The sequence below is a fragment of the Coturnix japonica genome, chromosome 1, assembly GCF_054131305.1.
Source record: "Coturnix japonica strain WE chromosome 1, WE-NBRP24, whole genome shotgun sequence".
Taxonomy (NCBI): Eukaryota; Metazoa; Chordata; class Aves; order Galliformes; family Phasianidae; genus Coturnix; species Coturnix japonica.
This window is the reverse complement of record NC_140663.1, coordinates 24372585-24387517: the sequence shown is the minus strand read 5'-3', so window position 1 is coordinate 24387517 and position 14933 is coordinate 24372585. Positions and strand designations below refer to the sequence as shown.

The 14933-nt window shown below is 34.7% G+C and overlaps 1 protein-coding gene across 4 annotated transcripts in view; it reads right to left on the bottom strand.

Annotated features, from left to right (window-relative positions):
* Positions 1 to 14933, bottom strand: part of IMMP2L (inner mitochondrial membrane peptidase subunit 2) — a 430059-nt gene that overhangs the window by 340636 nt on the left and 74490 nt on the right. The gene's annotated exons all lie outside the window — the stretch shown is intronic.

The window sequence follows — 14933 nt, the reverse complement described above, 5'->3', positions numbered from 1 at the left end:
GTTTACTTCCAGAATTAAAACACAGAGGGGAAAAAAAAAAAAAGAAAAAAAAAAGAAAAAAAAAAAGGAAAAAAAACAAAACAAAAAAACAAAAAAACCCACACAGAATGATACTTTGAATACAAAACAATATACAGACATAAACATCGTACCTTCTTACAAGCAAACATGAGCGCCAAGTACATTTTCACCTTATCCCCACTTAAACAGCTGGCATTTTGTCCAGCTCTTCTCTCACGGCGGCTCACTAGACTACTACAAGTAGAGCAGTTATTTTCCAGGTTCTAGGACTACATGCCAGCAATTATTTGACTTGTCATATAATGCAAATACTCTCAATAAGAAAGTACACTGCTTTAAAAGATAGAAGCATGCATAGTGCTGTGGATTTTTTTAACAACTTAGAAGTTTTTGAGATTTTCTTCTGAAAATGGCGTTTTCTCCAGACACGCTCAGTATTTTGCTCTATACTATACTATACTACCCCTTCACCAGAGGAGAAGCTAAGAAAGCTGATACAAGAAAACTATTTTGGTAAGAGACCCGAGCTCTGGATGAGGGTACTACAACAAAGCTGAAGGAAAATCAGCTTGCTAGCAAATTATGCCATGGCATGTTCTCTGCCCATGTTTATAGGATCCATTAAATAAAAACAGAAGTTTTCAATACCGAAGTAGGTGCTGCAGTATAGCATGAAAGTACATGAAATCCAGTGAATTTTTTTCATCTCTTTAACCTCAAATAAGAACATCTTGTAATTTCTGAGTAAAATACACATTTCACAATGTCAAACCACGTAGCTTAACTTTACTTTTTTATTTATTGGTATTTTTGTAAAATGAAAAATAAATACCATTTGTTATGAAAGCAGACATTGCACAAAATTAGCAGACATATTCTGCCTCAGGGCACGAATACAAGAAAATTGTCAGACATTAATAATGTAGACAAAGCTTTTTCCAGGGAAAATGAGGATCCAATGGAACAACAGATAAATCATACCCAACTGCTCACTGTTTGTTGTTTCACAATCTGTTGTATTTCATCAAATATGACTAGAACAAGTCTGTTACAGCCATAAAAAAACATTAGTGGAAATTAATATGTAAATTACTGTAGTGCTCGTGTGGGATGCCATTTCATTAATTTGAATTCACTGACATGACTGTGTAATCTAAATTTATGAGTTTTTCAACTGTCACTCCATGGGGAATACAGCATTTATTGAATTTTTCTTTAGAAATATTTTATGCATTAAATAATATTTGTAATGTACATGAAAGGTTTGGAATTTAATATATATAATATATAGCAGACATTTTGTCCATGAGAAGACATAAGCCACAGTACAATAAATGATATGTGTATGTTTTCTTTCCAAACATGTTTAGACAGTAATGAAAAGAAATAATTGGAAAAGAGAGCAAAAACATATTTTCAAGTTCTCTGTAATGTAGATATTGCCCACAATTATAATACAATTATATATACATATATTACAAAATAATAATTTTATTGAAACAAATGCAATTCTTATTTTTATTAGAATGGGTTAACGATGCATAGAAGTCCTGAGTCACCCTCCAGAGTTTAAGAGCACAGTCAAAAAAGCACCTAAATTTAAACAAGAAGCTTCATAAACACATAGGTTAGCTTGGAGGTCTGCACTTTGATATCAAGATTTGTAAAAGGTCAACAAGAAAAGAAAATAGAAAATTCTTCACCATTCAAACCTTTCCTTAATTAACATCTGTACACGTTAGCAAATATTTTGGATAGTCTTTGCTTTAATATCCTCCCTTTTCCTGAAAGTAAAATGAGGTACCAAAATAACACAACCAAAATGTTTCTGAAGCAAATACTGCAAAGGTAATGCTCCTTTCCTGAAGAAAACACAGCAAATATGGAAAAGAAAAAAAAAAAAAAGTTAATAAATATACAACAAAACACTTGGTCAACCATGAGGACTTACTTTTTTAGAGCTGGGAAAAATTCAAATTGAAAAAAATATATATGATTAAAAAGTTTTACTTATTGGCTACATTGTAAAGTGCTTCTCTCTTCCCAAACCCATGATTCTACATGTTTTGCCAGTAGGAAATGAGTTATTTCCCAAATCTCTATTTCTGTTAAGAAATACAACTGTTTCATTACTGTGCCTCATCAAAGTATTTACCTAACAGTTTCCACAGCAGAGTTTTACCTCTAGATCCTTTGTTTTTGTTTTTTCACACTATGACTTGTATCCACAAATTAAAAGGTTATCTAATGTATCATCTAACTTTTGAATATAGAAACTCAAATCGAAATAAGGCTCTTTGGGACTGAAAGGGATAATTTGCTAAACCATGAAAGGTAGATTTAACTATGACACAGTGAGGAATAGACTCTCAGCCAGTAGTGAATGTTTCACACTTGTCAAATCCTCCTGTCAGCAACTCCTACAGCTCTGCTGACTACTAGGAACACCTGCCTGCTCCAAGGTCACGCTGACTCAATGTCACCTTGCAGGGAACATGCTTACACACAACCACGATTTCAGCATCACCTTGCAGAGAATTCTGATTTCTGTTATTTTCCCTGTTATTGACAACTAAGTAATTATACTTTGTGAATTGGTGAGATCGTATAGATTGGGACAGTGAATTAGTTTGCTGGGCAGACTAAGAAGCATGCACAGACAAGACACAAAGAAACATGTATAGACACAAGAATCTGTTAATATGATGGCTGTCATTCATTTGTTTATATTGATTGTGTGGAGACAACATACTCATAAGTTTGGTTCCACTGATTCACTATTAAATCATTTTTATTTTTTTGTTCATACTGAGACAGTGATACACATTATAGTGAAAACATCATCTGTTTTTTGCCTCCTAGAACATTTCCACCTACCTCCTATTTAGGAAGCTACCTATTTAATGGAAACTACCACTAAAATAAAAATAAAGAATAAAAAAAAAAAAAAAATCATGCAACATTTCCTAGTATTTAAGTACACATACAAATTCATCCAATGTGCCCTCAGACTTGTATTCAGGTGTAAATTACAAAAGCAGGTAAAAACCACAACAAAAGTCTTTGTTCTGATCTGACCTTGGCATCAAAATAAGTGTACACTTCATTCTGTTCCTCTGTGTAAATGACTTTTATTAGAATCCTATCCTCCAGTTTCCATAACATTGAAACCTCCTCTTCAAGTCTGTAACTATTATTTTCTCCCTCATGAGTACTGTATACCATAGCAAGCAACTGTCAGGAGACACACATTCCTCAGCAGTACTCAACCTACTCACCAGCCACCTCTTCCTACACTGAGGTCTTCCAGACAAACATTTCATTTCTGCTACCCCATTTGAAATTGTTTTTAACTCCCATCCAAAAATGGAATAACAAAAGCAGAGGGAAATGATTCAGCTCTTCAAATGACCAGAGGAGTATCAATGATACTGCCGTATCTCACAGAAAATAAATAAATAAATAAATAAATGAATAAATAAATATAAAAATAGTCACTGCAGGAATCAGTGGAGAATTTTTAAAGAACCACACATCGTAGATCTTGTAAAATTATCTTCTCCCAACTTCTCAAAGCACTGCCTGTCTTTGCATATGCAAAGAGAAGTATGTTTCTACTGAAAAATGTCACGGCTTTCTACTGGAAAAGGAATAAATGCATGTATTATAGTCTTAACCGACACACAAAAGTTACTTCAAGAATAAAAATCTGGTAACTCTTTCCCATGAATTCTCCAGGCTTTTGACTACTCTTCATAGCGTAGGTTAGCTGTCTGCTAACTTCAAGCTGCTTAGCTTCTGGTAGTCAATACCAGTCAGGTTAATAATAGCCTAAGTAACAAAACTATCAGTGAAGACGAGTCATGGTGAGTACTGACTGCTGCGACTCCACAATGCTTTCCAGGAAGACCTTTGGGAAGTGACATCTGATGTCTCACTGGTATGGCTTAGGTCTGCAGCTCTGATCTGACAGGATATACAGGCATTACAGACTGGAGTTATTTCAGTTTACAAGCAATCGAATAAATGGGAATATAATGCCAGCTCTTTGTCAAGTACTTCTGTAATCCTCATTCTTTGCTCTTGGCGATCTGTCTACACTATTCATTTGAAGTATCACTGCTTGTTAAATTTTCTGCTACATTGTCTGAAACACACGTCAAAAGTTTTTCCTGTTCACAGGATGTATGAATGGATGAGCAAAGAAAAGGAAAAAGCAAATCCAGGAATTACTTATTTTGCATGTTTCACAGTTTCTTTCCCTACGAGTTGGAATCTTGAAATGTGAGGAGCTGAAAAGCTAATCTTTCAGATACACAAGTCCATCTTCATATTTGATCTCTCTTCTCCTAAGCACCTCTTCTGTCTATTGATTTAACGACTACAGCCAAGGACTTTATCGATTTTCTTCAGAGGGAGAAAACTTGTGGTAATGGCTCTTTCTGCTCATGACTTTAACACTGTCTCCTGCTGAAGTTAACAGAAATATGTAATCTTGTAATGATAAACTACAGCAACAACTGATCGTCCCCACCTACTGCCAGGTACTAAAGAAGACCCAACATCCTGCATCACTTAACGTTAGGCAATGACATCAAATTCCATCCTTCTCAGATACCCAATCTGTACTGTCAAACACAGAGACACTGCATTTGAAAAGCATTAAGAAGGAAATCTAAATACATTTTTATTACATACTTCTTACTGAACAATCAGGAGAATGCATAAAACCTCCAACAGTTTAGTACTATAGTTCTCAGAGAAACACAACAGACTTCTTACATGCTCACAGTATTAAAAAACACACATAAAAACCCACTACAAAACACTATGTTGGCCAATTTCATAAAAGCAAATCCTGGTCTGTAAGAACAAGTTGAATACTCAGACATCCTGCCTAAACATAAATTTATTCCATTCTCACCCACAGCTGCTTTACCTGTCAATGCTCTTTGCCAAATTACAAACCAGTCACTAAATACAGCACCATTTCATTTTTCATACAAAATAAACAGATAACATTCTAGACAATTATAATCTGGACTCCCTCAAATTTCAGTGATTCAATCACCATTTCTTATCCATCAATCTGAATCTTAAATGCACCCACAGCACTGTTAGTTTCTTAGCCACTGTACCCAATGTGAAAGAAAGTAAAACCTACAAACTACTATACACAAAAAAGTGCCATGTATCATTCATACTATCTTAAAAACTGGTGCTTCTCAAAACATGTGAGGAAGGCTACAAAATACAGTAAACCCTCAGACATCACTAACATTCCTGGTATACTGTGACGATGCCCAGCTCAGCAATCTAAGACCTTTAACTGAATAAACACACCACTCTAGAGAAATCCATCAGTTCCCTTACTACGTCTTGTATACTTCCCAGTTTTGACTCCAAGGGAGATTCACAAAACCCAGGCTGAAATGAAAACTCCAAAAACACAGTACAGCATATTCTGGTGCAATATAATTGTCCCTCATACCTAACCTCATCCTTCATATTCCTCTCTGCCTCCATGCCTGGAGGGAATTAATGACCGCATTGTCATTTCTGAGGATAATATCCTTTCTCCTTCCTTCACCTCTGCTCCACAGATATCCACTAGTTTTTCTTTCAGGTGGTGCAGCTTGGTAAACAAGTTAAATTCATAACAACTTACAGTTGCCCCTCAAGACCTCTCCTGCTATTTAAGATGTAAAGAGGCTCACATGCTCAAAATGAGATGTATTTTCCATTATTTCAATTGGTTTATCTCCTCTTAAAAAAAAAACTGCAATCCTAATAAAACCACAGCTACAAAGCTGTGAGTGCATTAAAGTATTTGTTGTTAGCATAAAGGCTTTTTAGTGCTAATGTCTATGGAGATAAATGAAACAAAACCATGTAGGGTTTCAAGAAGCTGGATTACAATGTTCTTTTGTCTAGAGCAAGTAAAGTATTTATATTCTGAACATAAAATTCAGATAATTATCTGGTACTTTAATTTAAGAAAGAGCATACTGGCCTCCTACTGCAGTAACAAGAGCAATTACTTTTGCAGTAAGTTAAATATTATATTTGAAATGTTTTAAAACTAAATATAATAATGTTTTCACAGCAGTTTACCCTATTAAAAAGTCAAGCAGTATCCTCTTTTGTATCTGCAAATTTTATATATAAATGTACTAAAACTTTACATGTACTGCAGTGTAGATGTTAACCAGCACTTAACAGGTACACTTACATTACCATCTCTACAATTATAAGGTTTAATTTACATATTTGCATATATTAAACAGTGTTGAGGTATAAAAGCAACCTATATAGTAAAACTGGTGAGTAAGAGAATTGCTGTCTTGAAATGTGATGTTATTTGCTTCTATACTTATTCTAATTAAGCCAATGATATTAAAAGTATGGTAACCAACTACTAAGATTTCCTTATTAAATATGTTAGCATTTTTGAGTACAGCTTTATTTATCTAATTACGCAATCAATGTTTTTTTTGTTCAATAATTTTCACTTGATTGTTTACAAGAACAGAACTAATTAAATAATGAGCCTGCTGAGCTGACCTGTTTGTATGTGAAATATTGCAACTATCTGAAAAATTCCCGAGTATGCAAACAGTACCCATAGAATTGAATACTTTGAGACACCTGGCTTATGTGTCAACCACATCCCCTGAAAAACTGCTTTTTCCCCACAAATATAACAAGAAACATTAATTCAGTCAAATGACAACAGAGCTGACTATATGATGAGTTTAAGCAACAGTTGCCACAAAGATTTATTTTAAGACAAAAAATACACACAGTTAGAAAATGCACCTTTATCAATATTAGGCTAGGAAAATATAAATAAAAATTGTACAGAAAATTTGAGATTTCAATAATGAACAAACTCCTCTTATAATCTGTTTACTGCTTAATGCAAAATGATAAAAACTGGGGCTTTAGCTTTTTTTCAGATATCTTAGTAATCAGCTAATCAGTATCATTTCCCCACTTTGGTTTCCATGTTTTTGTTTTGGTCATAGCAATTATCTTTAGGTTGATGTTTGGCACGCTGTTCAAAACCATGGTCTCAGTGAGCTATAGCCAAAAACAGTTTGAAGGGAAGAAATCAGCTTGACTTCTGTATGCTCGTTTACTTTGAAAACCAAAAAAAAAAAAAACCTTAAATTACTCTTTCCAAACTCCTTGTTATGACTTCTAGAATTCTTCACAGACCATTAAGTCCTTAATATGGATTACTGCCCTTGAGTATTAACAGTAAACTATTAAAAATGCTATTTTATTTATCAAGCTGGAACTTGCACTGATTTTCTTCCTTGCTGTTTTCACGAGATTTTTAGTATGGTGTTTTATTATTTCTTAAGCAGATAGCTTATCCTGATAAGTCTAATAGCCCAAAGACAGCCAGCACTCTCCAGTACTTCAATAATAACCCATGAAATTAAACATACTGATTCAATGGAACATAATTTGTTACATTCAAAAGAGGAAAAATCCACACAAAGAAACAAATATAGCATAAATGCCAAAGAAGACAGGTAATGTTGATGCACAGGTTTTAAAAGGAAAAGTGCAAAAAGATTAACTTGAAGCGCAGCTACTCTCTCAAATGAGGTTTTCCAATGCGAAAGCAAATGAGTTCATTTGTTAACATAATTGAGAAAACTGTTGGCACTGCTGGGGGGCAGAGGGTTGAAAAGTTTTTTGTACAATTTTGCAAAATCTAACTGTGCTTCCACCTGCAGATGTAAAGTTTGATTTCATAAAATATTCTCCTTAGTCTTAACTGGCCAGCTTCAAATGTTCTCAAGTGCATAACTGTAAATATCCTACACACTGCAGAGGCCAAGGTAGGCAAGTTGTATTAAACTTATTAATCCACAACTCATAGCCTTTGCATTTTATTAGAAAATTTAGGGCATTCCATTAAAGATACATATATGTATAATATATATATATATCTTTTTCTAATTTTTATTTTTAAGAGAGATGAGTTGAAATTTGTCTGCTTTTAATAGTATGATTTCACAAGTAGGTAGAAGCTTATTTATCCAGATAACAGCTGGTTAAAGACTGGATCTAGGCCCAAGGTGTGCCAAAGGAATTCATTATAAATTGTAGCTTCTGGAAGCAGCACATCTCGTACTGCAACAGAAACTCACAGCTGCAGAGAGCTGCAGTTGAGGCTCTATTATACTTCAACTATCCTCCGTCTACTCGGTTCAGATTTCACACAGATCTCTCCAGAAACACACCTCGCAGCCTTCAGGGGACCCTTCTTCTCTGTAAATAGGTAGCAGCTGCTTTGTGTATGTCAAGATAGTTTCTTGGCAGAGGTTGTAATACCAGGCTGTACCTGTGGTAACAAGGATCCAGAAATTTTGGACTTCATGGGCTATAAAGATGTTTATATAAAATTCAGCTTTTAACTATTAGATTTATGCTAAATAATTAAATTCAGCAATATTTAGTTCTTAGCTGTAATACATTAGCAAAGTTAAAAAACCAAAACAAAACAATTTGCTCTTCTAAGAAAATTGCTTTTCCAGAAGCATTTTAACATTGCCAGAAAAAAACTGATTTCTCTGACAATTTTTATCCATATTTTATACATGACTCAATAACATTTAACCTCGTTTTACCATATACAGTTCAGTCAGATTACAAATTGCCATGGTTTTCGCTGGTAAAGAATCAGATTTTCTGTAGAGGCTTATATGATGCTGTGGTGGGGATTTTTGGGTGGAAAAAGTGATGAGATCACACCACTGTTTTAGTGGTTGCTGAGCAGTGCTTGCACAGGACCAAGGATTTTTCTGCTTCCACCCTCCAGCCTATAGGGGTTGGGGATGCACAAGGAGCTGGGACGGGCAGAACCAAATGCATTCCACACCGCAAGGTACCATGGTCAGCAATAAATCCTTGAATAGTATTTACTACATCATGCTCTTCATGTAGAGTTTGCTTTTCCTGAATGGAAAAGTCAAAAAATCTCTTTCAGAAGCTGTACAACACCCCCCTAGCCCCACTCCAGCTAGTGAGCATGTCAACAGTATGCCTGCAGAATTTAAGATATTTTGCCTGGGACTTCCCGACTCCAAATGTGATGTAAAAAAAACAATCAGCAAATTAAAAAGGAAAGTCGTATTAAGGTCATAGATCAAAGAGCACTACTTAATACATAAAAAATCTGAACCTGAAATTGAGCCTTTTTGTACACAGTTAACATACTCAAAATACCTGGAAGCAATAAACCAAGTCTATAGCTTGTATAAATCAGTAGAGCTCCATTAATTTCAGCGATAACAGGCTAATTTGCATGACCTGAGAACGTGACACAAATCTGTTCGAGTTTTTCAAGCTTCAGTATTTGACAAATAACCAGCTCTCACAAGGCATGAAATGTGAATTGACTGAAATACAGCATTTATAAAGGCAGATGTCCATTAAAAGTCCAAAAATTGGAAAATGCCACTGCTAGGGTTCTACAATCTACATATTAGAGATTCTACAGTAAGCAGTGGTATTAAACCACCATCAAAATTTACCAGTGCTTCCAGTGGAAAGAAGTCACGGGCAAAAAACACTGCAGAAAAAGTTAAAAAAAAAAAAATAAATAAAATCAATTTTTTCTTAAACTAATAGCAATTTCTACCTAAGTAACTTTATATTTCTTTCTGTATTTACATGGAGAGAAATATAGTTTAATTATATGGGAGATAAAGCACCTTACTGGTTTCAGGTCTGATATTTAAACATTTCTGCTGTACACACACTGCAGGCACTTCAGTGCTTCAGATTATGTTCCTATATCTTGCAGAAGAATAGATAACATTATCCCTTAGTAGCCCACAGGCCTGCAGGCCCAACCTGCTCAGTCAGAGGCTGCAGCCACCCAGCAGGGAGGGAGCCACTTGTAAACAGGGAAAGCTGAGCTACCTTCTCCCACTATTGAAATATAGACCTTTAAAAAAGAAAATGGAAATTATAAGGCAAATTTTAGGATCTTGAGAAGACACATATGCAATGTTCCTGTTTAGACCAGATGCTCAGATACCTAGGAGTTAAATGCTTATGGCATTTCAGTTTAAATACTTGCCTGCCGACCATGCCAGAATTTTGTATCTCACTCCTGGCCCTGGCTCTTCTTCACACATACTGTACATAAAAATTGGATATTTAATTTCACTTGGCAAAGGGTATCTAAAGAAGATAATTTAAATGCTCATTATAATGCTTCAATCTCTGTCTGAATCTAAGTCTTGCAAAGATCTGAATATAGAGTTGAACATTCTGGAAAATAATCTTTTTTTAATTGACATGCTCCCTTGGCCTTTCTAAAAAACTGTATCTGGAACTTCCTATCGAAAAAGAATTTAATGACAATGCACACCTCTATGCCTTACACTGGTGACCAGATTATTAACCTAAAATATTAATCAGAAAGCTATATCTCATAGTTCTTCTAAGTGTCAGAGTCCCAGATTGAGCCTCCTGTCTCAAGAAGAAATTGAAAAACTGATGAAGCATTTACTTGTCCCAAAAGCAACCCAAAACTCAGGGTTGAGGGAAAGCCTAACATTGCACTTTACCCCTTCACACAAACAAAAAGCCCAAAGAAAACTGCAAGCAGCATTTCATGCATCAACAAATTGCTACAAATAAAGTACAAGGATATTCCTTTTTGGATTAGGTAACAGTTGTGTTTTGGCAAGGATTCATGTGTCTGTCTATGAGTAGATTCTATATACTACTGAAAAGATAGAACAAGATGTATAGCTTGGCAAGTGATGTACATAACTGCTTGCCATTAAACAGAGGAGAAATTATTGCATTCAGTTCCAAAATAACAGTTCTATATGAAACTTTAACACACCCTTTTTAACACACGCTTTAACTCAATTTATTTATAAATTTATCCAAGACTAAATTTCTAAACTGAGGGGGAAAAAAAACATTTCCTGACAGATTCAGTGGTGTCACAAGTGGTAGTGTATGTTCTACATCAACTTGAAAAGAGAATAAAGTTTCAAAAATACTCAGTTCTATATATCTTACAGACAGAAAGCAATCAGACATCGGTATCAAATAGAGGCGGCACATAAAAGTATTCTTAATTTCCCATGGCACTAAGGCATATTACACTTACAGCTTCGCTTATAATGAAAAAGAAACAAACAAACAAACAAAAAAACACAAAAAAACCAAAAAAAAACCACCTAAATATTTTCTAGTTACTTGAGCATCGTTTGTTTTATGTTTAGCTTATGAAGCAGCAGAAATCCAGTCAAAATTCTGTAGGTTGCTCCGAAAGTAATGCCTCCCATTTATTCCCAAGTACAAAGAGCAGAAAAACACAATTTGATAGAGCAAACTCTCAGCTACAAAACACTATTTTTCCACAGTCACTACAATTAGTTATGCAATTTTTCCAGCAATGAACAATAACCTACATGCTACATTCATAAAAATCTGCTCCAGCTGAGGTAACCCACTTTTGTTTTTTATAGCTGCCAAGATGGTGTTGTTGTTGCTAAGAAAATGTTACACACCCGTTCCATTTTTCATAGAATCACTCAGGTTGGAAAAGACCTCAAAGATCAGTGAGTCCAACCATGACCCAACCATACTACCCTAACAACCCTCTGTTAAATCATGTCCCTGAACACCACATCCAAATGGTTTTTAAACACATCCAGGGATGGTGACTCAACCACTGCCCTGAGGAACCCATTCCAGTATATAACAACCCTTTCTGTAAATAAGTTTTTCCTGATATCCAACATAAACCTGGTGCAACTTGAGTCCATTTCCCCTCATCCTGTCATCTGAACAGTGAGAAGAGATGAACCCCGCTCTCGCTGTAAGCACCTTTCAGATACTGGAAGAGACTAATAAGTTACCCCCTCAGCCTCCTTCTCCTCAACTAAACAGCCCCAGTTCCTTCAGTCTCTCCTCACAGTGTATATACTCCAAGCCCTTCACAAGCTTTGTTGCCTTTGTTGCCCAGGTCCTACTTTGGACCTGCTCCAGCACTTCGATGTCCTTTCTGTACTGAGGTGCCCAAAACTGAATGCAATACTCAAGATGAGGCCCCACCAATGCTGAGTACAGAGGCAGGATGGCTTACTCTGCACTGGGAGCAGCCCTCTAACTCTAAAAGGTAGCATAATGAAGAATTACAAGATGCACTCAGTATACTGGTAAATAATAGAATTGAAATATAATGTTTTAAATCCAGCTTCTACTAAATTTTAAGTTTGACTTGCTTCATTATCTGTAATTTCCATTTCATTTTAAGAACAGTACAATGAAGATCATGCAGTTATAAAACAACTGTTTTAATGGTTCTATTTGAAATCTTTTTTCCTCACACCTTTCATGGTATGCGATAAGCCCTTAAAAAAAAAATCAGTCTACATTATCACTTTATTAGTAAGCAAAGCAAAAGAAGATATTATCTTGTCAGGACCAACAGTAAACAATTATCACCTCCTCAGAAGTTTTCTTGAGCTTAATTCTATTTCTTTACTTTTTCATTATTTGTAAGAAGTTCTCAGTGATGCACAAGCACTGGCTGCAAAATTTGCCTCAGTATCTGTATATTTTTTTAATTGTTAGAAGCATTCTTTAAAACAATTCCCTTATGACTCATCATCATTTCTTGTTCACTGCAATGAATTTCATTAAACAAGCTGAATTTGAAACTCAAGATTATAATGCTAATTAGTTGAGCGAACTTTCTGAACAAATTCACACACAGATCTCTCATGATCAGAATATTCTCCAAATACATGAGAAGACACTCTGCTCATAAACTGGGACATAAAGCACTGCACATTCTTCAGAAGTTTACATTTCAATGCTATCAGCAAACAAAAATATACATACAATTACAGATATACAAATCCATAATCCAGCTTCAGAAAGGTAAGCGAATATGAACTTGATCTTAACAGAAAAGTTCAACTATCACTACTCTGGATTCATGTGTGTTTTGTAAACAACGACTTCTAAACCACACAAGGATTTACCTCATCTGACCTCAGGCATCTCTGAAATCAGCATGTGGTTTAAGCTAGAGAACTAAATCCCCTCTTCAGACAGTGAGGAGAAGGAGATATAACTTCAAAACGATTCACACAGCTTTACTTAGCAATCTTACAGGCTGATGAATTAACCCCTGATGGTGGTGTTTCCTCTCTGTTGAGTATTACAGTAACCTAGAAAATACATATTTTGCAACAATATCTATGAATACAATTTAACCAATGGGGTGATTTCTCTTTCCATAGCCTCTTTTGTGGCTGGAAGTTGAAAGAAACAGGTTTTCCGTAAGTAGGCATTGATATATTCGATGAATGGCAAACTATCTACTGAATTTATATTCAAACATTCTGTACAAATTATAGAAGCATCTGTAATACTTCAAACAAAATTGCAGACCTCTTCTGGCCACCAGAATAGAAAAGTGTTTAGACTTCCAAGCCTTTTAAAAAACTGCCAGAGCTTCCTATATTTGGGTTAATTGAATTAATTCTTCTATATTAAGATCAGGAAACCTTCACAGCCATTCTTTATCTTCATTATAGGCTTGTCTTCACTGATGCATATCCTTAATTGCGAACAAAATGATTATATTATTGTATGAAGCAAATATTTAACTCCAGAAACATCTAGGTAGTTATATTTAGTTTCCTCTATCTCAATGTTGCTTATTTGTGGAATTTCATCATTCAATTACCTACAAACAGAATTCATTCCAAATCATACACAATGCCAGCAGCAGTTGTTCAGATAAGAATCAGAATTAGAGTTTTACTAAGACACTCTTCTTGGTATTACAGTAAGTACACAAAATGTTTAGCTGTGAAGAAAACAAACAAACAAAAAAATAAAAATAATAAAAATAAAAAAATAAAAAACCAACAACAACAAGCTTCTTTGGAGAATACAGACCAGTCATTAGAGTTACAGTTTTCACTCAGCAGGGAACAAAAACTCTGCCTATGAGGTAAAGCAGAGTCAGAAGCCTTGTTTTACCCTTAACTATGGTCTCAAGGGACATGGACAGTTTCTGAAATGAACACTCCCAGGAGGTTGGCTTGATCAAACATGCTCAAGTTTACACATGCCTATGACTCCCAGACTGAGTAGATGATTAACTTACAAGCTACTGAACAAGATAACATCTCTGTTTATCTTTTGGACCCAATAAAAAACTCCCAATTTTAAGTAATTTTTAATGTCAAACTTGAACTGTAAGAAACACATATAATTATGATAAGTTAAACAATCCAACATACACAAAAATGTAATAACACATTTTTGAGTTGGATTAGTACTAAAATACAAAAACACCAGAGTATAAATTGGTGAGAATGCAAGGTCTAAGCATTAAATATATATAGTGTATACACATATATGTATATTATGCATATATAGTATATACATACATTATATATAGATAGATAGATAGATAGATAGATAGATAGATAGATAGATAGATAGATAGATAGATAGATAGATAGATATATTATAAGGAAGTTTTCAAATTCAAGGACATTGTGGAGTACTGGCCAAATAAAGTCTTATAAAACTGCCAGGAAGATTTGCCATCCTTATCCATTATTAGAACATGACAATGACAAAACAGACAATCTTACTAATCTGTCATTAATATAAAAATGTTTATATCCTGAAAACTGAATAATTGTGTGCTATGTATCCACAATATCGCCTAGTTCTTATTGGAGATTGAGCTTTACCCAACAGTACTCATATACACATACACAGCTCAAATATGAAAGAAAACACAACCATAGGTTATGGTATCTCGTATAACAAAAAAAAAAAAAAAAAAAAAATCAATCATAAACTTAAAATTAACTTACAAAAATTGCTGT